At 39.1% G+C, this 25,594-nt stretch overlaps 1 long non-coding RNA gene across 1 annotated transcript; it reads right to left on the reverse strand.

Moving 5' to 3' along the window:
• Positions 1 to 1,005: 1,005 nt before the first annotated feature.
• On the reverse strand, positions 1,006 to 25,137 carry LOC139625109 (uncharacterized). The gene is made up of 4 exons (XR_011691835.1): positions 12,090 to 25,137; positions 11,631 to 11,710; positions 3,200 to 3,258; positions 1,006 to 1,764 (listed from the first exon to the last, which is right to left on the reverse strand). It is a non-coding gene; the product is annotated as an uncharacterized lncRNA (long non-coding RNA).
• Between the last annotated feature and the right edge of the window lie 457 nt (positions 25,138 to 25,594).

Below are 25,594 nucleotides of genomic sequence, written 5' to 3' on the forward strand. Positions count from 1 at the left end.
CAAAGTTAAGTCATTTATTAGAAAAGTTGAGTCATTCAATAAACTCTCTGCCCTTGTTGTACTATCGACACTCCACTGGCCATGAATCCAGTCGCTTAAATCGTTAGTAGCTGTGTAACTATGCCAGCGTTCATGGCCAAAGTGGGTTTTTTTAGCTCAGCACAGTACAGATTCGTATCAGTACAGCAATGATGAACCAACTCTGTTCCTATCCAAACAAAAAAGTGGCAGCACAGAAACAGATGCAGGCCTCCTGTCCACCATGTCACCACACAATACAACACCGAGTCAAAGGGTTGCCAGTTTCAGTGGTGTGTGTGTGTGTGTGTGTGTGTGTGTGTGTGTGTGTGTGTGTGTGTGTGTGTGTGAGTGGATGAGCTCAGTTACATCAATTTACTCTGAGAAAGACTTGGGAATAAAGTAAAAATTATGATGACATATTGTAGTTTTTAAAGCAAGCTGCAATTTCTGGGGATAAAAAATTACATCAAATTTGAACTGCCAAAAACAAACCTCACTCCAAAAGTGAATCAATCCCCATAGACTCCCATGTTCAAATGCCCAAATTCACAGCAGAAATAAACATGTTTACAGTCTGGTATAAAAAATAGTTTGGCTCTCTATAGCTAATTTTCCCCTTCATGATAACTATATATGGGGTGACATTTTATATAACTGATCTGTTTAAATTTTATTGAGGTTTAAAGTTCTGCATAATTGAGGGCGTGGCTCCTCTGAGTGACAGGTGGGTGAGTGTATGTTTGCCACAAACCGGCATGAACCGAAGTCTCGACTCTATGCATGCCCCACCTCTTTGCCCATTTTGGGATTAGCTGGGAGTTAAGCGGCTTCAGGCACTGCCAAGATGGTGACGGCGTAGCAGCTCACTCTGCCGCTCCTCAGAAACCGGTGATGTCACTGTAACGGTGACGTCACGGAGGCCACGTCCATCTTTATTTACAGTCTATGGTTTAGAGTAGTTAATAATGGTACAATGTGAAGAGAAAATAGCAGAAATTGCAGCATTTTTATATTTAGACTGTGTTGCATTGGCAAAACTAAGCTATCTAGGTTGTTGTACAAAAATACAATCAGGCCTGAAAATTCATCAAAATTTAATGTTATAATGATATTTATCAATATGACACTTGCAATATTAATACACTACTGACAGGCAACTAAAACAGCTTTAACAAAAAATGAATTGGTGTTAAGTATAGATAAGACTAAGAATGGACTGGGTTGCATGACATATTCTAGTCAGCCTGATCCAATCGCATCCATTTACAATGATTATAATAGTGCCACACATGCATCGTGTGATATTGCACATGCAGCGATATGTTGGAGATGCTTTGGGGATACGCGGCACCTCTCCACTGAAAACATATTTATTTTCTCTTCAGCTGCCCACTTTTCCTTGCAACATGTTTATTTCTGTAATTTTACACAGCGTTGGGAAGTAGACACTAACAATACGGCTTGGTAAATGGCTTGGCCCATCTCTAATGTTAGACTATTAAATTAATTAATCAACTAACAAAGAAGCACAAATAATCACAAAATGAAAGCTGCTTGTTTTTCACAGTGTGTGGTTTGGAAGTGTATGAGTCTGCGTATTATCTGACCAGCTGCAGGAGTAATCAAAGTTTGATTTATTGCTGCCAAAACTGTGAGTCATGAATGACTCAAATCAACACTGATGCAAACTAACTTGTCCCTGTGAGACTGCAGCTCCTAACAGGTCAGCTCTCTTCTGGATCGCTGAAAAGTATTAGAAAATATTCATAGTTGTTTCCAAAGTTAGACATTTTACTCCTGTTCCAAAAAGTAGAACCAAAAAAAAAAAAAAAAAAATGTCCTGCTCTCTGATGCTTCATGAATATGTCTTTTATTCTTCTTTTATTGTAAATTACATAGAAAGGCAAAAAGAACCAGTTATACTACAAATATAGGTCTATGTCTGTGTTGAATGATTCCAGTTTTTAGGTGTAAACATTTGCATAAAGAACAAAAATGGCTTGTGTCAATAAGCATCAACCACACAATAGCACACTCTGGCATCTCCCCCCACTATTGTTCTCCTGCAGTAATCTAGGGCTCAGTCTACGGCTGCGGATTCATTCCACTTTTCTTCTAATTAGCATATTTGATTATGCAGAGGAATTCTCTTGACTTCACCAGGCTTCCTGAGAGCCTCTATTAATTTCCACCGACGAGGAATACTCCGATCACAATTAAATGATAAATGGTTAAATGTTGCATATGGAAATCACAGCCTGCCTTGTTTAGATGCAAGTCTTTTTTTTTTTTTTTTTTTTTTTCCTATAATGAATAGCTGTGAATTAGCATGAAAGGTCACATCCACACCGGTTTGAGGATTTGGCACTCAACATTGCATGGTGATTGCTGCTTTACATAAATCATGTAGGATAGTCCTTCAAACTGTGTTTGAAATGAAACAATGTTCCCGACTAAATGATTTCTTCTGTAAACAAACTTTTCCTTGCAATTTGTGGGTCTGCACCCTGAGGATTTTGTTTGTGCATCAGCCTCTTGATGTCTTACATTGACACTCTAATGCTAATTGCCACTTTTAAAAAGCTTAACATGTGTAAAACTTTGCCACACTTATATTGTGAAGTCCTGTTTTCATGGTTCATAAGGTGGAGGAGATGTTAAAGGTGAAGAACCAGTTCCATTAATGTTGTGTTTTGTTTTTTTTAAATAAGTGAACTTGAGGAAAAAAAAAAAAAAAAACATAAATGAAATCAATCTTTTTAAGATCCTCCTGTGCTTTCTTGAGGTCGCTGATGTGTGCTGATGTTCAATAGAAGGTTAATGCCTTCCAATGAACTTGAGACAGATTAAAGGAGAAGATACGGCTCTACTCAGATGTTAATAAAAATCAATTAAAGAGGCAATTTTCTTTAACTCGTGTGAAAAATACCTGATTGTTTGTTTAAAAAAAAAAAAAAAAAAAAACATGACCAGAAACTTTTAGAATCAACTTCGGGAAACTACTATGAAATTATGACCATGAAATTTTAAACCACTGCACTGCACTGTAAAGATGTGAGTATGGTTGCAGCAGATGTGGAGTGTTTGGTTTGGATGAGCCTCAATGAGTTTCACTTTTCAGAGCTCTATCTTGGTGACATTTAGAATTGACACCATAAAAAGGAATAATTATACATACCTCATCTGTGGTGGGGGCCGGCACTACATGGATTTTGTCTTTTATAAACGGAGAGATTTCTGTTGAACAGAATTTGTAAAGCACATTTATTTGTGTGTGTTTCAGCCAGAGCTTGAAGTAATCCCCCAGTAGGCTACTCTGATCTTCCATTACACATTGTGTTGAACAGCATGTAGGGAGGAAACACAGTTGCTTGTCTCTCAGCCCCCCCCCAGACAGCCTTTTGTGCTTTGAACATGTCTTTGTGGTGTATTGGAAAAAAAAAAAGAGCACAATGCAGAACTATCCCACGTGGTGTAAGAAATGTTCTCCATTGTTTCATTAATCATCAGCACGTAATCTTTACTTCTTTTTCAAGGCTGGCGAGATACAAATGAGAGGACAGCTGTAGGCAATAGCAAAAGAAAAACAAGATGCGAAGATAAGAGCCCACAGGTGAAACAGCAGCCAGACAAATAGTCCTTAAGCGAATTTCTAAAGGAACAAGCCTGAAAACACTAGAGAAAGGAGCAGTCTGGAAAGGGAGGAAAACACTGCAGCTTCAGTTGTTCCACTATTCCCTGACCTTAAAGGAGCTATTTGTAAGTTTTACGTTCTATGTTGAAATAGCAAAACTTACAAATAGCACCTTTAACTTACAGGTTATGCTAGCAAAACCCTGAATTACGGTGTTTGCATACCCCAGTATGAGCAGCTACATAGCCAATGTTAGCATGAAAAACTGTTTATTCACTAGTCCAGAAGAAACGTTGCCAACTTAGTATCAAACATGTCTCCAGCGGTGGAAAGCAACACTAATGTTAACTCTCATCTCTATCACATCTTCAAATTAATCCTTTTTTTTTTTAATGCTCCTGCCCCCTGTCACCTATCACGCAAGATTTGTTTTCTCTCTCTCTACCTGATAAATCATTATTTTTAATTTCTAAATGACCCTTTCCCCTGTGTCGCTGCCCTAACAGCTTGTGTAATTATGAAACGTTGTACATCAATCGAAGGAAAGTAAGTGCTCTCAAAATGTCATTGCGCTGGGTCTCTAACCCCTAAAATTAGAGGAATAACAGGGGAAAACTGGGTTGGGTAGCAACAGAGCACCTTTTGGAAACGAAACTCAACAAGAGACATCATTTGAAAGCAAACCGCATGAAGGTTTTTCACTATTGAAATGACTATGGCAACAATTTTTTGGATGAAAATCAACTGCTGAAATAATAATAATAATAATAATAATAATAATAATAATAATAATAATAATAATAATAATAATACACACTATAATGTAAAGCAACAGAATGGGAAAGGAGAACTAGGGATATAACTGCAGACTGGTCTGCGTTAATAAAAGTGTAGGGACTAAATAGGAAATGATGTTGAAGGTGACTGAAAAATAGTACTCACTGAGCATTTTATAAAAGATGAGTGTGCATTACAAGTGCAGAACTAAAGGCCTGTTCTGTAAAACAAGCTCATTTGTGCATAAAAGCTGAAACACCCTGTGCATCCACAAAATCTCTCCCCTCATTCACGCAGTGCTTTTCTGGAATGCGTCCAGACTGAAGAGGGAGTTTATGTTTAAAAACTGTGAATATAGTTGCTGTGCCAGTTGTGGGCGGAGGAGGATGTCATTATTTTTGGCTTGTGCCTTGTGCCATAAAATATATTCCATTACTGTGAATGTTCTTTAGTCTGCAGTGTGGTATTTGAATTAAAAGGATCAGGACTGTAAGTCGATATAGCATTAATCAAAGTTTTAGAATTAATCAATTTTTCTCTTTTTCTCTCACAAACAAGTAAAGAAACTATATTTGATATTGTTAATTTACATTATTTACCAAATGTTAACTTACTCAACTGAATTTAGGAGTAAAAACATTTCATCAAGAGCCTCCAACTAATACGTTATCAGATTTTTCAGAGGAAATGTTGTATATTGTATTTCATATGTTGTTTATTTTGATCGTCCTTTGTTGGCTAAGGTATGTTTCTGGCTGTATGTAACTTAAGAAGTGAGAAAACAATGCTCAGTGTACACTCATTATGTGGCAGCAGTGCAGCACATAAAAACCTGCTGATACAGGTCAGGAGCTTCAGTTAATGTTCACAATAAACATCAGAATGGTGGGAAAAAATGTGATCTCAGTGAATTTGACCATGGCATGATTGTTGGTTGCTAGACCGGCTGATTTGAGTATTTCTGAAACAGCTGATTACCTGGGATTTTCACACTCAAGAGTCACTAGAGTACACTCAGTTTTATGGTGTGGAAAAACAAAACACAAAAAAAAAACATCCAGTGAGCAGCAGTTCTGCAGACGTAAACGTCTTGTTGATGATGAGAGGTCAGAAGAGAATGGCCAGGCTGGCCGAAAGGCTCTGGTAAGTCAGACAAACACTCCTAACAACTGTGATGAGCAGAAAATCAGAATGAACAATATGTTGAACATTGAGGCAGGGGGGTTACAACACTGTAAGACTACATCAGGTTCCACTTCTGTCAGCCAAGAATAGAAATCTGAGGCTGCAGCTGACCAAAAGCGGACGATTGATGACTGGAAAAACGTAGCCTGGTCTGATGAATCTGGATTTCTGCTGAGGCAGCAGATGGTCAGGTCAGACTTTGGCACCAGCAGCATGAATCCATGGACCTAACCTGGCTTGTGTCACAGTCCAAATATTTTCCTGGACCCCTTAATACCCCTTAATCAATCTTGGTTTGAATACCACGGTTATCTTTATGGCCACAGTTTGTCATCTTGTAATGCCTACGACTGGCAGTGTGAATGTGGAGCTGACAAATCTGCAGACATGATGTCATGCAGTCATGGAGCAGAATCTCAAATCAGTGTTTTCAACATCTTGTGGAGTCCATGCCCTGAAGAACTGAGGCTGTTTTGAGAGCAAAGGGAGGCCCTACCCAGTATTAGTATAGTCTTTCTAATCCAGTACCCGGGGATTGCACAGTACAAGTGCTTTGTTCTAAACATACCCACAAAAACCCAACTCTTAGCCAGGTTCAAAGGACTATCAAGCTGACTTTCTATGGAAAGATCAACATTTATTTTGAACTTAATTGAATAGCTTTGTGTAAACAGATGAGAGATGATATGACATGCAACAGAGGTTCACAGTCAAAGCAGGAGTGTTGTGGTTGTACAGTATGCATTTTAATCACTAGGCCACCGGATGCTGCTTCTCGTTTGGCTTGTTTTATTAGATATAATTAGAGATTTTCTTTGCTGATTGTGTTCTGCGTATCTGTTACTGTAAATATAAAATAAAATAAAATAAAAATAGGAAAAAAATGATAATTGCCTTTTTATCTAGCCAAAATGTTTGTCTGCTTCGAAGCAGATGACAAGTCCTAGAGGGAAAATTAGGTTCTGTGGTATTGATGATGTTTTACAGCCTACAGATATTGCAAAATGGGTGGCGGCCTCTGATGAACCCACTCTGGCCACAGGAAACAACCTGAGGGAGGACATACTTGAGCTGCAGAGGAAAAACTCAGTGGGTTTCTGTTTGCAAGCCAAATTGGGGGCAACTGTAGACAGGGTCCGTACTATTTTTATAATAGAGGTGGTATGATTTATTATGAGTGCAGGAGGGAGGTGTCCAAACTTTTCCAAAAACTTCCCTGAAAATCTTTATCTAAACTATAGCATACAACAGTAAAATCAAAGAGTTCTGTAGGCTGAATTAATTCTGCAGCTGCCTTTGGGTAATTGTTAGACGCTCAAGGCAATTTAGAAAGTATCCCATGCAATTCTACTCTGCTGGTGGTTCAGTTTGTACAGAGTAAAGTAATACAACTCAAAAGCCTCATTGATTTCTCAGAGCTTGTGCAGCATTGTAAGAGCTGCCCTCCATTGGGGGAACAGACTACAAGCGGCTTGGCACTTGAGTTGACAAAAAATAAAAAAATAAAAAATAAATAAAGTTGACTACATTTATCTTCATATTCATGTGCTGAGAAATGCAAGCATAAAATCTTTGTAATCAGACCGTGGTTAACACACCTCTGCTATTCACTGCTACAGTGAAAGTGGAAATTAGTGCAGGCTTGGAGATTAAGATCCAAATATGGTTTGAGAGATCAATTTTGACCGATTCAAAAATAACAAGGTTGTCTGTGCAGCTTATTACATTCCATAGTCAAGTTTTATTTTTAGACAACACTAGTGGTCGTAGTCAGTGTGACGGGTGCAAGGTTGGGGGTGCATGGATGGGTCAACAAGACACAGGAAAGTCAATGTTGTTAAGTTCCACACAGTATAGTAACTATGACAACAAAGGTCTGTACACCTGCTCCTTTTGGTCATACCCAAGGGTAGCAACCAATATAAGCTATACGGTGGGAAGTTTTTTTTTTTGGATAAAGGGGTATAATGTATATTGTGATGCTGGTTAAGCACCTTCCACATACAGCATCTGCTGCTTCCACTAAGTGATCAGGTCACTTAGAGGAAGTCGAGCCGAGTTGCATGGCTTTGCCAGAAGCAAAGAGGAGATTTTAAGAAAGTTTGAGGAAATGTCACAACTGAGACAATGTATGCCAGACAGCATTCACTGCATTGTTTTTTAACCTTACCTGCAGTTAGACTCTCAAAACAGAATTGCCAAATATCACTGGAAAGACAGAGACAAAAATTGAAACTACAAATATTCATTTAAAATAAATAACACAGACAGAAGATGAATGTTGTTGTGGGGAACGGCACCAAATATCAAACTTTTGTTCCACGTCTGAGCGGAGAGAGGCGGTAATAGAAAAAGTGATTTCAAAGAGAATTGAGTTGGTAGAGTTTTTTTTTTTTTTTTTTTTTTTTTTCTTTCCAGCAGCCCGCTAATTGTGTTTTGCGTGTTGCAGTTTCAAGTGGTAGAAATGTCAGAGGCAAGGCTGGATTACCAGCTGTGCAAAATGGACAACTGCCTCAAAATCCTCATGTTCACTGCCTATGAATCAGTGTGGCTGTCCTCCAAAGAAAAGCAACAGCATCAGTTGTTTCCACGACATATGTTTACATTTTAGAGACAAAGCCCTCTAATGGAAGTAGCAAAGGAGCAAGTCAGGTGACAATGTTAAGAGCATCAAAATAGGGAGGGGTGGTTGGATTGGTCAACAAAGATTGGACTGTAACACAGCGGACCATTGTTCATTTACCGTTTCCAACCAACAGTCAACTTTGCTGTCCTCGTCCAATCTTCCCCCAGCCTTAACCACAACGACGAAGGTTTGCTATTCTAAAGAACTTACTTTAACCATGATCTCATCTTATTTTAACTTTCTAAAACTAACTAAACCTTTACCACTTTGTCAAATCATAAAATAGATTTATATTTCAACAGTGATTGGTAACAGTTACAGAAGGCACACATGAATGCTGTCTTCCTGGCGATACGGGCATCACATCAGAAAATGCCTTCATGTGTCATTCTAAAGGGCATGGACACACAACATATTTACTTTGAAGGACTCATTGTAATTGGTTTTGGTAATTTCATGAATTTCTCTACAGTATTTGCTGCATTATTAATCAATTTTATGGCTATGTGTTGTAGAGGAACTGTGTAGCAAAATCGAGATTCAAGGGCTTTATCATTTAGGTTATAATTTGCTCACATGATGCATATTAAATCAGATTAATACAAATTACAGAAATGGGTATTATCAAAGTACTGGATACTGATTGCACTGATAGCAGCAGGAAGAGCAGGATACACACATGGTGGAAGATGTTGACATAAGGTCGTTAGAAGGGAAGAGTAGGGGCCAAACAGCATTTTTTTCCTCCAGGGCCCAATAAAAAGTTAACCCAGCCATGGTCCGAGGTTAAGAAGTCAACAGGATTGTGCTGCCCGCTGTGAGAAGATCTGAAAGGAAAGCACTGTTGAGTACTGGGGTGCATTGAAGCCTACTAATTTCTTCATTCTTCAAGCTCCTGTCCCAGTAAACACTGGATGATATAGGAGGGAACGTCCTGAACTGCCTGTCTGCGGAGTCTGGGAGGAAACTGGAGCACCAGGGCAACATGGAGAATATGTGAGCTCCACACAGAAAGCACTGTGGCAACAAGGTCTAGTCCTTCTTAATGCGAGGTGACAGTCCAAGCACTTAGCCACTGTGATGCCCAAATAGATCTGGGCTGCACCACTTGATGTCTTCCACTTTATCCTTGGAGGATTTGTTCATCATTCTTTTAATATCTGAATTAGACTGCTGCATGAATTCTTACTTTGGTTTATGACACATGGAGCGACATAACTTTCTTGCAGCTCAGACATTATTGGAAATGTGGATATTATTAAAATTGATTAGCTCATATGTCTTTGGCTTCAAACCATTGACAGAACAAAACATGGTCATTTGTTTGTCTGAGGTTCTTGGTATGTGCGTACAGTCACAATGAAAGGCTGAGAGTATGAGAGATCACCTCTACACTGTAGAATGACTTGTACATATATTCTGAATGGCCTACGAGAAAATTCAAGCTGAATAATTTTTCATGGGACTGGACCATCTTGAAAAGTTGTAAAGCTGATGTTATAAAGCTCGGAAGTAATAATAAGGCAAAAGAATGAGAGGCAGACAGAAGAGACTGCAGGCGAGCGGCTTCAGAATGAAAGGAAATGATGCTGAGGGAGAGAAGAAAGAGGATGTGATAAAATGAGAGGGGGGTAGAAAGAGAGGGGTAGTGAAGCAGTAGGCGATCCTGACAAGTAAGAATCCTGCCTGATCACAAGAGTTGAGCTCAGATCAGATGCTGAAGTCAGCGCATTTGAAGCAGCAGAAGCCACCATGGGAATAAATTTCTCCAAACCGAGGGAAAATGAGAAAGCGCCACATGGAGATGCAGAGCGAAGAGAGAGGAAAGAAGAGCAAAGAATTTAATCATACATAACTTGATGAATCTCAAGGATTGCTGAAGATGGAGAAAGAAAAAGAGTAAGAAGTGGGAAAAGGACAACAGAAAAGAGAGAACACAACACTAAAATCCGTCTGCAGCTAGAACTGTGTAACTTTCTAGCGAGCAAGGGGATCTAAGAGTCACACACTGTTAGAGTGCTGAGTGAGGCCAGTTTGTTTAGTCAAAAGTTTTAGTTTTGCTCAAAAACACAGACAATTTAGATGAATTTCAACCCCAGAGAGTTGGCAAAACATAATTTCCACATGCTGCACACTGTGTAGTTGTTGATCTTCTTCTTCAAACCCATAATGAAAGAGAACTGAAGTCAGTATCATTCCTAAGCTTATGTCATATGGGACGGATAGTAGAGATGGGAAAGATTCCCATGTTTATGGGAATCAGACAGTGCAATACTGTGCTTCCAGATGTAGCCATGTTAGGATTGAAAAGAATGTTCATTACGATAAAACAACCTCTGTTTTCAGTGTGGGTTTAATTAATTTTCGCAGTGGGCTTTGGTTGATGTGAGGCATCCATGTTCATTGAGGTTTCACTCATTCGCAATGATGTCGAAGATACACAAAGTTAAATTTCAAAAGAGGACACTACTCAGTGAAAGCATTTACACACTGAAGTGAAGTGGTTTGAGATCATTGTCTTGAATTGTACAGGGCTAGTAGTAAATAATTACAAAGAAACAAGGACAGCCTTTGCTTTGCCTTTTCTTAAACCCATTTACTTATCTATTTATTTCATGTATCTATTTTTTCCTGTTTTAATTGATTTTAGTATTTTATTATTGTTCAGCACCATGTATTGCAGTTTTGATTTATGAAGCTCCAAGTCAGATATGTTTAAGCTTTCAGGAAACAACATCTGTTGCTGAGCATAATGATAAATTGTTGAAAAATGTAGCATGGTTTAAAATTGAATTTATAGACAGAAGAAAACCAATAAATAAGGATAAATAAATGATCTTCAAGGTTTTTCAAAATGGTATAGTAACTGTTTCACTAGCTCAGATAAGAAACTCTTAAAACCACTGAAGCAGCAAGGGATGTGTCTTAATTCAGGGACTGAATCCCCCAGAGTATTACTTTCTAGACCAAATAAGTTGTTCACCAGCAAGGCATGTCTGTTTCCAATAACTCTTCAAAATACAGAAAGAAACAAAACCTTCTTTTCAATGCACAGAACTGGTGTCATCTAGTGTAGGTCTCAGTATCCTGTGATCTATTAGGTGAGTCAGTTGTTGTATGGAGGGGATGAATGTTAAGGTAATCTTTGTCTTCTGTGAGGAACAGATATTATATTGATAGAATCCAAAAACAATTAACCTGATCCTTGGTTTTTATCAAAATCAGAGCTTGTGTTGTAAATTAAGGTAACATGGTAACAATGTTACTTGTTCCTGTTGATACTTCATACAATTTTCTCATCAAATTGTAGGTGTTACATTATACAGACTTACAGCAAATGTAACAAAGACTTAATTTTGTTTTTCATGAAAGTGAAAGTGTTCCAACCTCTGATGTGTGGAGACCGCCCCCATCTGCTCTGCCACAACCCACATCTTCCACTGGGTCAGCCGAATGGCCACGTTCGCCTGGGGAGAGATGCAATTAAAAAAAACTGCTTTTTTTTTATGCACAGAATACATGGACACCAGACCACGGGGCCTCCCCAGGATATCACAAAAAACATTCAACAGGATATTTGAACAGAGGAATCAAATGCAAATACTGTGAAGTGCTGCAGAGAGTTTGTCAAATAGTGCTTATTCTCCCTGTAGTTGTGGAGCAAGTCGGAAGTAAGAAACCAGTCGGAAGAAGAAAATATTACAGTCTCCATAATAGCAGTACTGTACCCCAATTAGGGTAATAGCTTGATTAAAGCATTTATGTGGTTCACAGGAAGCCTAACTGCAATAAACGCATATCAGTTTCCTGGTAATTTAGTTTTCAGGAGGTTTGTTGGTTACTTACTTGATAAAACTGTGGTTTGTGTTGGTGTTTATTGTTTTAACGTTCAGCCACAGACTCATCCAGCCATGTGTCTCAAAGCGCTTTGGGGGTTCTTCTGTGCCATCAACCATCAGATTCCACAACGCCACAGCACCCGCTACCTCCTACCGCCACTGACTTAGACTCACAACCATACAGCACTCCCAGTTAAACTGTCACCACCACAGATATTGCACAACACATGAACATTGCACATGTATATACACACAGATCTACTTCATTGCAGCTATTCTTCCTATTTTATCCATTTATGTTTTTACATTTTTTTAATGTATATACATTTCTGGAAATTTCTTTCTTTGATGTAACTACATTCCCTTGTGCTGCTGCGTCAAATTGAATTTCCCCTTCAGGAGATCAATAAAGGTCTTATCTTTCTTATCTTAACTTATCATGACAGTCTCGATTCAAAAATACTGCTTTGCATCCAGTTCAATCAGTTATCTTTGTGGCACAGAATCAAAACAGCAGAAAAAAAACAGACCAAATTGTACAATTACCAAAGACATCAGCAAACTGGCTGCAGTAATCATGTTTAACTTACTCCAATTAAGACCTGTATGCAATTAAGATAACCTGGTAAAAGTGTTTATTGTACACGTTTACATAACTAATTCAATTATCAGAAGCCAGCTGGACTTTGAACTCATTAATACCAGGTAATATGTTATTTGCACATCCTGTCTGGAAGAGGAAGACATGCTAATGCAAGGTGTGATGCAAAATTATGCAAAACATACTGCGATATAAATGGTACTGGCTACTTATAGAGACTCCAGATGCTCTAGAGGCTTTTTACTGGATCTCAGCAAGAGGTGAACACAATATGTACAGTTTAGGAGCCTACAGCCATGCTAGCTGTTCTGTAAGGATGCAAAGTGGTGCTTTGACCTAAATAATGCTAACATGGGATGTTTAACAGGTTCACCATGTTCACCATTTTAGTTTAGTTAGCATGCTATCATTTGCTAATTAATGCTGAAACTCGAAGTGCAACTGAGGCTGATGGGAATGTCAGGTTTGCAGGTATTTGGTCCTTAACCAAAGTTTTAATAGTTCATTCCACTAATTCATGAGGTGGAACATTGACTGTCTACACAAACGTTTGTGGCAATCCACCTGAGAGTTGTTGAGATATTTAATACCAGACCAAAGTTGACTGACTGACTGACTGACTGACTGACTGACTGACGTGTAGAGGACAGCTAAAAAGACAAGTTGAGTAAGTCTGACAAAAAGCTAGAGATGAGAGGAAAAACAGGCAGAGCCCATTTGACAGCATTGCTTCCCTTGTGTGGCTACATGTCACGTTTGTCTGCTTGTCTGCCAGCGATACTTAATTCCCATATAGTGATTTGCAAAATTGAGATAACAAGATTCTTATTAATATCTGATGTAAATGCAAAAATAAGCCACTGATCAGATCAAGATAACATATCCAAACGCAGATTGCATGTAAATAATATAGGTATAAATAACACATTTGATTATAATCAAATTGATACACTGGCAGACATACAGTGTGTTTAGCATAGCCAGCAGGGAGACGGTGAGCGAGACAGGCAGTTATGTCAGCCCAGCTGTGATGCTAGACCCAGAGAGTTATCTACCTGTGAGAGAGAGAGAGACACAGTCACGCACAGGGAGAGAGAGAGAGAGAGAGAGAGAGCGACTCAACTGCTGAATGTCAGTGTAACACTACTGATCGAGATGTTTAGCTGGACATCCAGGGAAAAAGGAACAGCGTAAGTCTTTTAACACCCAGCCACGGTAACATCGGACCCCGATGGTAAATGTCAAGGGCAGGGACAAAGTCAGAGGGATGAGCCTATATACTGTAAAAGAAGCCATTTGTCACTGTTCTGCATCCCATTATGGAGGTTCCAATTTGTAGCTGGAGCACAGCACCATACACGAAAAAAGAGGGAGAATTTTCTCTATCACCTATTACAGCGCAGATAATCTCTGCAAAGCCGCCATGCAATACTCCTCCAGTCCTCTTTTGCATTTTGGAAGCATCCACAGGAGCTAGAGTGGAAAATACTGTTAGGTTTCTGATTTGAATCAATGATTTGTTCAAACGGCTAACATCATAACAGATTTACTTTGTTGTGTTCTTCTCTTTGCTCACCTGCAGGAAATCTGCTAATCTGAAGAATCAGATAAACTGTTTTTTGGAGTCTTTTTTTTTTTTTTTTTTTTTTTTTAAAGAGAATCCTGCAAATAGCAAGACAACTTTTAGAGCCCACAGGGGGATCATTTATCACTTGCCCTTTGATCTTCTTTTGCCAGAGTAGCCTTTGATTCAAGCAGCGTTACTTATGCTACAATGTAGTTCTCTATATTTAGTACATTTTGATCAATGCTCAATGATGGAGCCATTTTCTGGCTGCAGGCATTAGTGCAGCCATTAAACTTTCTCTGATGCAGCACTTTCTGTATAAGTGGACAATTTTGCTGACTTTCCTATTGCAGGTCGATGATAAATTGGATTCTAAGTAAACAGTGATGAAGCACCTTAAGCAGTCAGTATTGGCAGTCATAAACCCTGCTCTATATCCCAGCGATCCCTAATCATCAGTGACAAATATACTTAGGAGCACCTTTGGGGCACCTTTTGACAGAGGCATTGTGTGCACCTGAGATGAAACGCTCTCCCTCTGGTTGATCGGCCAACCGACCTGACCTCCCTGCCCCTCCCTGCCTCCTGTTGCCATTTCTGAACTATATTTTCACAGTAATCCACTCATCTGACAGTATCTTCAAGCTCTTTCATAATAATCTTTAATAAGTATGACCTTTGATGCCACAGACAGCTTCACTGGGCCGTCTGATTTCTCCTCAGCATGCCGACAGGCTAGTAATCCTCCTCCTCTTATCTTGGCTCCCTCTGATATCAAGGCTTAGTTTTCTTCAGGCTGTGGCAGCTGTTAGTAATGAACTTGGCATTTTTACTCCAGCGCATTGACAGTCAGAGTTAGGACTGATTGTCAAACCAGGAAAGGAAATTTCTGTTTTGGTGATATGATAACGTGTCACTCAGAGGTTCACACAGATTGTGTTAACCCTCTTCAAAAGGAGACCAGAATCAGAGGCAGTTCTGCAGCACTGTCATTTCACAGAGAATGCAATTGTATTCACAAGTGTACAAACATATTGCAATGTTCAAGCATCCAGCATGTCGCTTTTCCAAGACAAATACCAGGCCATTTCAGCAGAATGCTACCTTTTGGCTAATAAAACTTAACATGTGCAAGAGTTATATCTCCCTGAATTTCCCATCAGGGCAGTATGTGTCAGCCTGTGCCTGCACCACAGTGCTGAGCTGTGGAAACGGCCTAAGCTGAGCTGATAGATGGTTGAGCTGCAAGCATCTAGGACTGCCAAGCATCAGCGCTCAGCTTACTCCAGTCTCATGCTTGCAGCCCTGGGATACGCCAAAGAGGAGAGCTATTGGAGCACTATCAGTATTCTCAGAGATTATAATGTCATTACAAGCTTGTACCATTGAGAATGGTCCTTGGAAACACACTTCCAGAAGGTGCACTTTAAATGAAAATGCATGCAGCTAAATTCAGACTCAGTGCCAGTGCTGTAGGAAAGACAGACAGGTAATGTATTAATATTCCCATCATGGCTGTCACAGCCAGTCATAGTCATGCAGGTCTCACCACTGAGCCAACATAATACCCTTGTGTCCAGCAATAGTCTTATGAACGGGCATTAGTCTTGGCTCATTAAGGACATCATAATCTGGAGGGCACTGCAAATTCTATGCATCTGACATTAGTGAAATTAAGACAGAAGTGACAAGTAGCTGCAGGAAAAAAAAAAAAAAAAAGAGGAAGAAGAAGTCAGTGAGATTCCACAGGGGCAACAAGGTGACAGCCGGGCAAAAAGGTGAAAACCAAAAATAAAGAAAAAATCCTGGCAAGGCATTTCAAGGCCGATCCTGGTAATCAGCACCCACAGCTGTTTGCTCCCAGAGAAGACACCAAGTGGCACTAACAACAAGCCAGCACCATATGTGCGAGCAATTAGCGCTCAATGTTTTAATTACTGTACAAATCAGGAATGTTTCTATATTTGGACGGGGGAATGTGAAAATATACACTCCTGGTGCACCTGTAACAGATGGTGAAGTTACATCTAAATCGAGCTGTTTATGTCTTTTTGGTCGAGGGGAATGAACTTCACAGGTTCTGTATGGTGCTATAACCTTAAGCCAGCCAAAATAATTGAACTGAAACAATCCCCAAAATAATCTGTGCTCAGCTCTCTGTCTAGTGGGTCTTTTGCTCCCTTCTTGCCAATTGAAGCAATGCCAACCTGTAATTCTCCTCTCTCCTCCAGATCCCCACACTGACATCAAGTGAAACAAGTCCATCCCTCCTGCCTCCGGAGGCAAGCTGCCAAATAGTTCCATTAGCATGCCTCTGGAGGAAGTAGGCCAGGCAATAACGTTGCTCATTCCGTGCAAGTCAGATGGGGAAAGTGCTACTGCAACAAGGCACCACGGAGAGTCACTTTAGCAGTGCAATTCAATTGCAAAAGGTGTGAACACATGATACATGGCTACATACAGATGAGACCATTGTAAAAGTTCCACTTTTAATACAGTCTCACTGAACTACTTCTGCCCTTTTGACTCTACCACTGAGAGCGAGAGAACTCAGAGAGAGGGAGGGGAAAAAACTTTCCAGGCTTCCAGATTGTCAGGTAACCAGTCAGCTGAGAGATAGCAGAGTTTTTTGTTGCAACACACTGATTTGGTCCAAGAATGAATTGACAGCAGCATTAAAGCAGATTGAGGCAGGATAAATGTGAGCAGGGGTACTGAAATCACTTCCACTACAACACCTGATTTGTGTGAAATAGTTTGGAAAGATCCCCTCACACTTCTACACTTGTTTAATACTATAACTAATCGTGCACTTTGTCTCACTGAGTATGCATTGCTATTACCCATGCACAAATGTAATACTGAATTCCATATATTCCATATTCCATATAAAATAAAAGGACATATGTACAGTAACATCTAATATATTTACATACATATCTTTCTCATACAAAAATATGTATGTTTATGTATGTATGAGACCCAGAATGGGAAGATGGACATGTTTAAAATGAATGAGAAAAAATACATATCCTTAACATTTATGGTTGCAACATTCATAAAATCGATTATTTTTATTTATTTATTATATTTATTTTATATACAAATTTTAATGAGTATTTCCTGTTATAAACTTATATCTTCATATATCCAGAGGATACTGTGTATATGTTATACCAACATCACTCTTGATATAGGGACATACTGTATGTCATATAACATTTGTGTATAGGGACTTTTGGGTTCATTAGTGACAATCTAGATAGTCTATAGTCATGCACTATTGGGTGGGAGACAGCAGGTTTTTCTGAAAGAGTGGTTTCAATGCATACCTTCCACTGTGAAAGTGAATCCATTGTAACCAATATGAATTCATGGCCACAGCTGCCATACGCTGTGAAGGACAGAACTACTAACTTTTCATCTCCATCTTTCAAGCATGTTGATAGATTTTGGGCGGAGTATTGCTTTTATCAAGGGGACAAACAGTACCTCCTTTACACTGAGTGAATACCTTGACTATCAAATATGCAAATATGATATATATGTATATGTGTGTGTTTTTTTTTTTGTTTTTTGTTTTTTTTTTTTTAACATGGAATTGTGTTGACGATGAAATCAGATTTTGCCTCTCCCCTTAAGCAAGCCTCACATTAGCTGCTCTCTCATACCTGCATTTTCACCAGTGGCAAACTGTGACTGATGGTGCATGGCTTTAAGCCATTTTTACATACATTTAAATGAGAAAGTATTCTTTCTTTTGTGCGGAAAAAGCTTAGCAGTGAGTGAAGGTTGGTGAGGAGGTGGTGAAGAGTCCTTTTGTGGCCTGCTGAGAATCTCATCAAATGCGACAGAAAAACACATTAGGCTGTCCGCATCACTGGCACTGTTATGTCGGCGAGCGGTAACATGGACATACGGCATGAGTACAAATCAAAAACCACTCGTTTTTTCCTATACCATAATATGCATATTAACTGAGGAGTAATAAAGATGCTGTTTAGCACTATCACTCACTTTTTTGAAAAGTGTGATTTCGAAGTAGAAAACAAGCTGCTTTTTTTCCTCACAAAAGATGTTGTGTGAGGCCTCTTAATTTGTAAGAACATGCTGTATTGTCAGTTTTAAAGTGGATGCATGTCTGTCAGTGGTGCACAAACCCCACTGTGGTACTGCAGATAAAGAACAAGTAGAAGAGAGATGTCTAATGTTAGCATGGGAAGACTCTTGACTCCCTGATGACAGAAGGACAGATGAACCTCTCTTCAGTCCTTGACACCTTATTTAAATGTCGAAGAGGAACATCACTGAACATTAGCTTTAAACTATTTCTTTGCTATGCTCTATCGCCACATCAGTCTTTTCACTCAGCATTCACAGTGTGAGACAAAAGAGTCTGTTTCAATCTCCAGTCCACTGTGGAATCAGTGCATAGCTTTGTAGAGAGAACTGAATTTAAAAGACGTTACTTATTGTGACTCTGACATCAAAACTGATTTTCTCATTTCTTTCTTTTGAACAAGCATAATAACCATAATGCAAAACAGAAAAAAAACCAAAAACCAAAAAATGATCTGTCTCCCATTCACTGTCAATCAAATAAACCTAGAAGACAGGCTGAGTCCTTCAACTGTGCCCCAATTACATACTAATCAAACTGTGTAAAGAGTATGAGTGAATATATAATGTGTAAAATTAACCAAAAAAGCTCAAAACACAGATTAAAAACTAATAGATATAAGAAGAAAGTGCTTGCTAGTCATCAAGTTTTCAAAATTAAAATTGTCACAGCCTAACTGACGTCCTTTAAAGGAGCTGTTTGTATGTTTTGCTGTTGCTACAAAGCCAACATTAGCATTAAAAGCTGTTCGTAAAAAGTACAGAGTTCAGTATCAAATTTTATTCCTTTACTCACCAAGAGCTGTCTCCAGTGGTTGAAAGCAACTCTCTTGTTCTGCCTCTATTACCATCACTTCTTTTCTTCTACTGAAGTTAGCATGCTAGCCAGCTAGCTCCATCCCAGTCGTCCTGACTTGTCACTTGCCGATACCGAGTCACTGAGGCATCCAGTCTGGCTGCTGAGAGGACGCATTATAACTTCTTGTAAATGCAACAATGGCTGAAGTTCTTGATAAGACTGGTGAGTAAATGGCTTTGCTAATGTTGCAGCACTGCTAATGTTCGCTATGGGACAAGCAAAACGTTAGCACATTCTGCTCTGTGCTGGAGCTCACTTTCTCCATACGTTGTAGCCTCTGTGGTGCTAATTTAACAATGGCTGCATCTCTGTGCTGTTGAAAAGGTTATAAAAACAAATGCCCATATAACTTTTTTTAAATGCTAGCAATGACATTTAACTGGAGTATAGGAACATTTGAAATTCAGGGTTATGCTAGCGTAACCTGAATTTCGAATGGTAACTTACCCCAGTATGAGCGCTATATTATCATACACTTTCAGAATTACCTTTGCACTTCTCTGATTATGACAAAAAATGAAATATCTACAGTGAATATTGCCCTGAAACTGGTGAGTGTGAGTTTGGTGCTGTAATTTCTGCACTGCAACACAACAAAGTAATTAAGTTACAGGGCACCTTAGAAAATTGTTGGAAAAACATTCATTGCAGCCTGAAATAGGGTTATCTCAGACAGCAGGGGAAGAATAATTGTTACATTTTACAAGGTGAACATAAAGTGACTAGAAAGTCGTCCACATTATTGCCCCATTTTCTCTTTGCGAAAGGTTACGTGAGGGCATGGATCTACTTGGCTGTCCTGCATTTCTCCTCAGCTCATGTCAAAAAAGTTGAGACTCTCAGAAAAGTGACTGAATTACCACTCGACTTGTGAATAATGCAGGCAGGATGTCAGTAACATAGGGTGGAGAGGGGTTTCTGCTGAGAACAGCAGGTGCCTTTCATCATCATGACACAAGAAACAAGTGAGACACAGCGGGGTGTTTGCTCAGCACAAAGATAAATAAAGCACATAAGCATGCATGCACGCATGTAGAGAGTGTGTGCATGTGTGTGCTTCTGCATGTGTGTGTGTGTTTGAGAGAGAGAGATGGGGGGGAGGGGAAGGGAGAATCACATCCTCTGGGAAATTACCTCCTGAATGTGGTACTGAGTGCACTTTACTGATGGAAACAGAAGCATTTTTGAGTGCCCTGCCCAGCAGTGGAATTGAAGGGCAAATTGTTTTGCTGGTGTGCAAATGAGTACGAAACAATACCAGTAAAGTAAAGAAACTTGTAAACCAAGACTCTTGTGCTTTTACGCCCATGAATGAGCAGGAGCTACCCCACCGACACTCGACAAAAAAAAAAAAACGACTTTGTAGATTTATTCAACTTTTATATCCAGCAAATCATTTCAAAAATCACCTTTCGAAACATCTATGGCCTCTTTTGCTAACGGAGAATCAAATTGATGTTAAATGACTTACACATCACATGTACAGTATATATGTGTTCTCTCTCGTCTCTGACTATTTTAAGCCACGGCACATCTTGCACTAATGAACTGAGCTGTCGTGGAGCACAAAAGTGAAACACATGAAGCTGAAAAGTATTGGCATTCCCCTTTAAAATTCCAGTTTAACTTTTAATCACCCTTGAAATTCCCTTTGATATGTGTTACCGAGAGGAGAAGGAGAGAGGAGATGAGACAACGCAGGCTTCCAACAAACCTGTACTGTATGATGATGCCTGCTGTAGATAGCTCTTCTGTCTAATTACCTAAACTTCAGCTGCGATTTCCTTTGAAGACGGCTGCCTCACAGGCATGATCAGACTGTGACCGTGGGCTAAATCACTCTAACATTCACTTCATGTGCTCGGGACTACTGGGTGAAAAGCTCCAGGAGATTTCTGCAATGATTTGTCATTTCTATGGTAATTTAAAGCTAAAGTTTTGGGATTGAGTGCTTTGATGCTGGATTTGAGGAGGGTCACATCATCATAGGCAACACAATTCATATAATCAAAAAGTGTTTTGGAAACATAGATAAAACAGTTTGTTCTTGCTGTTGTTTTGTTTTGGAGTTGTGCTCTCTGAAGTTCATCTGTTTACATTCGTTCAGTCAGCCATCGATGTAGGGGAATATTTTTTCAGCTCAGTATTAAGGACATTGTCCAGAGACTGGACAACTCCATAGGCTATTAGTGCAAGCAGCTTATTACAACCAATAGTTACATGCAAGTGCCCTCTAGTACCCATTATGAGAGGAGCAAAGGAGGAAGTTGGTAACGTTGTCATAGCGCGATAAAGTTTGCATAGGCAGTCGGGGATAAAATATTGGATTTTCACACAGGAGATTACTGTTCATTTCCTGTCTCCAACAGATATCCAACACTGTTTCTTTTAGAAGTAATGGCGATCACTGTATAACCTTAACCACGTGATCATTATTGTAACCATGACAACAAAGGTCCGCTAACCATTTTTAACCCTAACCATGATCTTTCCCTAAACCTAACCAAGTTGCGTTTATGCTTACGCCTAACTAAACCTTTATCATAACATTGTTACATCATTGAAAGGTTAGTGATCTATTATTCACCAGTGATTTTCAAAGGTTTATCTGTGTCTTCTCGTGCCAGTATGGGCAGTAATTTTCCTATTGGTTGTAACATTACCCACTGTTTGCCAACAAACTATATGGTTGCTATGGTTGAAGAGCTCATTGGAAAGTAACAGTGTGGAAGCTAAAGTGGTGAATGGATGTGTAGCATGTCAGACTTCCATTTAAGAGACCAGAGTTTGCAACCACAATGTTTCCCAAAGTGTTTTATTTGCCCCAACCATGCCTTACAGACAGTTTACTTGCCATAACCACAGTCTTTCCTTAACCTTAACCACATTATGGTCTTTACAGAATCATCTAATATCAAATACTGGAGATCCTGGCTTCACACCTTTTACATTAGCATTTTATTAATCACTGGTTTGTTTATCAATTTGTGTCCCCCAGACACTTCTGTTGTGAGGTAACAACTTGCAGAGCTCCTATATTTGCTTATGTGTTTTTGTATTTGCAGTGCATGGGTACATATGACCTCAAATTTAAGACTGAATGCTGTGGTTTCTTTAAGTGTTTTCATTGATCATTCTATACAAGTACGCCATGACGGTCAAAGTATCTTCTGTGGAAAATTCCTATTAGTGTTGACCTACAATGTTGCAGCACTGAATAACCTGATACAAAAGAAGTGGATGGACATAAGGAGTGTTTCACAGTGTAAAAACTTATTAAAACATACATTTTAAATATGAATCACGTGTACATAGCCTCATCAATTATTCCTGCCTTATCTATTTGCATCAAACATGGAAATCTAATTTCATACTATCAAATATTGAACAGATACTCTTTAATAATTTATTGAATTATATGCTAGTATTTGTCGTCTTGGTGACAATGAGGAAGTTAAGTCAGCTCCACCTCCATCATCTCAGCTACTTCATATGAGGTTCCCCCTCTGTCCCCTGTGGAGTTTATGCTATGTCTATATTAATCCTCAGCAAATTAAATCAATGACTCTGTCCTCGTATTAGCTCCTCCGCCTGTTACCATGGAAACCTAAAGGCCAGCAAGTATTGTAGGGGGGAGGGGAAGGGACGGCTGGTGGAAGTAATGGGAGAGAACGTGGCTTTGACACCCAGGAGGGGTATCAGGTAGGGAAGACAGAGGTTACTGCCGCTCATACATCACAGGCGCTGTCGTCTTCAGCGTGTCACATTAGGGAACAGAAGGCAGGAAAATCAAGTGTAAATGTCACTGATGTTCTACTGTACATCATTAAGAGTCTGCCTCTACTGCTACACTCTACTCTCCTACTGCACTATTCTTTATTTTTTTTTATGTTTCAATGTCAAATGCCTTCTTTGTCATTTTCCACTTACTGTACCCCCGCTGAGACAGTGAGAATGAAACACTCGCATACCGCACACACTCTTTCTTCCTTCAGATATTTTTGAAGAACAGAACTCTGTGTGATATTTAGATAATTATTTTTGAGATTTCAAGAAAACAAGAGGGGAAAAAAGGGTCAGCAGAAAGGAAAGAAAAAAAGAAGAAATCCTGAAAGTGAACAGTATAAAATAGATAATTACATTATGTGATTAGTGCCACGAATTCACAACCATTATGTTTAGTCAGGGTCGATATATTCCCATTTAATATTTAGTCCAGACCATGATGACCATCTCTGAAGTGCAAAGATTGGTAACAGATAACTGAACAGGGACACTTTAGTTAAAGTGTAATTAAATTATGGTTTTGGGGGAGGATTACATAAAGTGTGAATGATAATATTTATAATAATATCTAAACTTGTATTAAACGTAAACCAGCTGTAAACACGTGGTGAACGTGTTAGCAAATGGTCCTCCAACTTAAATGACTCTACCTTTGGATATAACCCATAGGAGTGTACCAGTGGCAGGCATACTGGACCATCGTTGTCATGGTAACAATAATGAATGTGCGGTTAAGGTTGGGGAACAGTCCCAGTTTGGTTAGGTTTAGGCTCAAAATCTGCGGGTTAGGTTTACGGAAAGATTGTGGTTTGAATTAAAATATGTAAAAAAAATTAAAAATAAAAATAAAAAAAAAAGAGAAAATTTTACATGAAACAAAAGGCGGCCTATTGTGTGAAACTTTCAACCCAATTCTTTTCCTAACACAGACTTTGTCGTTCTTGATACTACATCACCTATGTACCACGTCTCCTTTCCCTCTGTTTTAATTACTACAGCCACTAGAGGTCCTCTAACAATTAAATGTAACCATGGCAGTGTTTGTTCCTAATATTCGCTTTACTGGTCTTGGTTGCTCTCCAGAGGGAAATATCTTGCTATTTAGCTGCTAAATGCTCCACTGTGTTCACCAGCTAGTCGCTAACTTAGACTGTCTACTGTATGGTAATTTGCAAATAGTCCACAGTGGGTTTGAAAGAGCTTTTTGCACTGAACACAGTTACCTGTTGCTGCTTGAAAAAAAACACTGATGAGAGCCATGAGAGTGAACCAAAACAGCAGCTGCAGGCAGTAAAACCAAAACAATGGGCTGAAAGTCATTAAAACGCTGCATAGCTGTGAGGAAAACTGCAGAGTCGGGTGATCATTGTATGTGGGTTTTCTCACGGCAAGTGACACCTTTCACATCACACATAGTTGTTTGATGCAGTATAAATATAAAAGTATTGATTAGTGCAGCTTTAAGGTTGGGTGGTAGTGGTAGTTAGAACTGATAATAATGAGGCTAGGCACATAAAAAAGACATTTTAAAAGCAAGAAAAATATCAATAACAGAAAATCCTGAGGGTACAGTAATGGCAAGTTGGGGAAAAAGTTTTTCTTCTAAATTAAAAGGGATGTTCACACCCTCAAATCTACAGGGAGGCTGTTTGAGATTCTGGTGTGTGTAAAGTAAATGCAGCATCAACCTGGGCTTGAGTCCTGCAGCAGGGAACGGTGAGAGAGACAGTGATCTGCAAAGGACATAAACTGTGCGGAGGTCATTGACATGATCTCGACTGTGAAGTGATTTGGAAACAATTAAATGCACCTTAAAGTGAATTTTGTAGCTTAAAGGCAGCAAATGGAGACACAGGGGTGATATTTGTGTTCAGTTTGGTGTGGGGGAGGATCTTAGGTGCAGCATTTTGAACCAGCTGATGTCTGATGAAGTGCTTAGGAAGGCCTGTCAACACATCATAGTTCTCAAGGTGAAATATGTTTTTCACAGTTGTTCCATTACAGAAATGGTTTGATTTTATCAAGCTTTGAATAGTGAAAGGCTACATAAATTGTTGTCCAAATGTGCATTTCAAAATAAAATAAAAAATAAAAAAACTACACAAATCACCTCCAGATATTTTTCTACAGACACATGTTTATAAAATTAAAGTAAGGTTTAAATTTGGGTTATCAATTTGGGTCTGTAGGTTTAAGATGCCATTTCTCTAACTGTGCCTCCAGTTGTTCAGATTTCTACCAAGCCCTCTTTTTCTGTGTTTGTATGTGTTTTCAGATTAGAAAATAAAACATGAATAAATTATTCATCTTTGTGTTGGCAAAAAAAAAAAAGGGAAAATGCCTGAGGCCCTCTTACAGCCAGTGGCTCCCACAAAAGAATACAATTAAAATTAAATTAGTTTCCATCAAACTGTAATAATTGTATTTAATGATCAGCCCTTACATACACATACATTCACAGTGTTGTTAAAATTAAACTTATATCCACAAAAACACAAACTGTGAGGATACAGCGCTTGTTTTTAAAGTAAATATTGCCTGTTGCCTTGAAGCTAATTTTCCTTGCCATTGCATCAGTTG

The sequence above is a fragment of the Trachinotus anak genome, unplaced genomic scaffold, assembly GCF_046630095.1.
Source record: "Trachinotus anak isolate AG129_WGS33_773 ecotype Australia unplaced genomic scaffold, CSIRO_AGI_Tana_v1 ptg000009l, whole genome shotgun sequence".
Taxonomy (NCBI): Eukaryota; Metazoa; Chordata; class Actinopteri; order Carangiformes; family Carangidae; genus Trachinotus; species Trachinotus anak.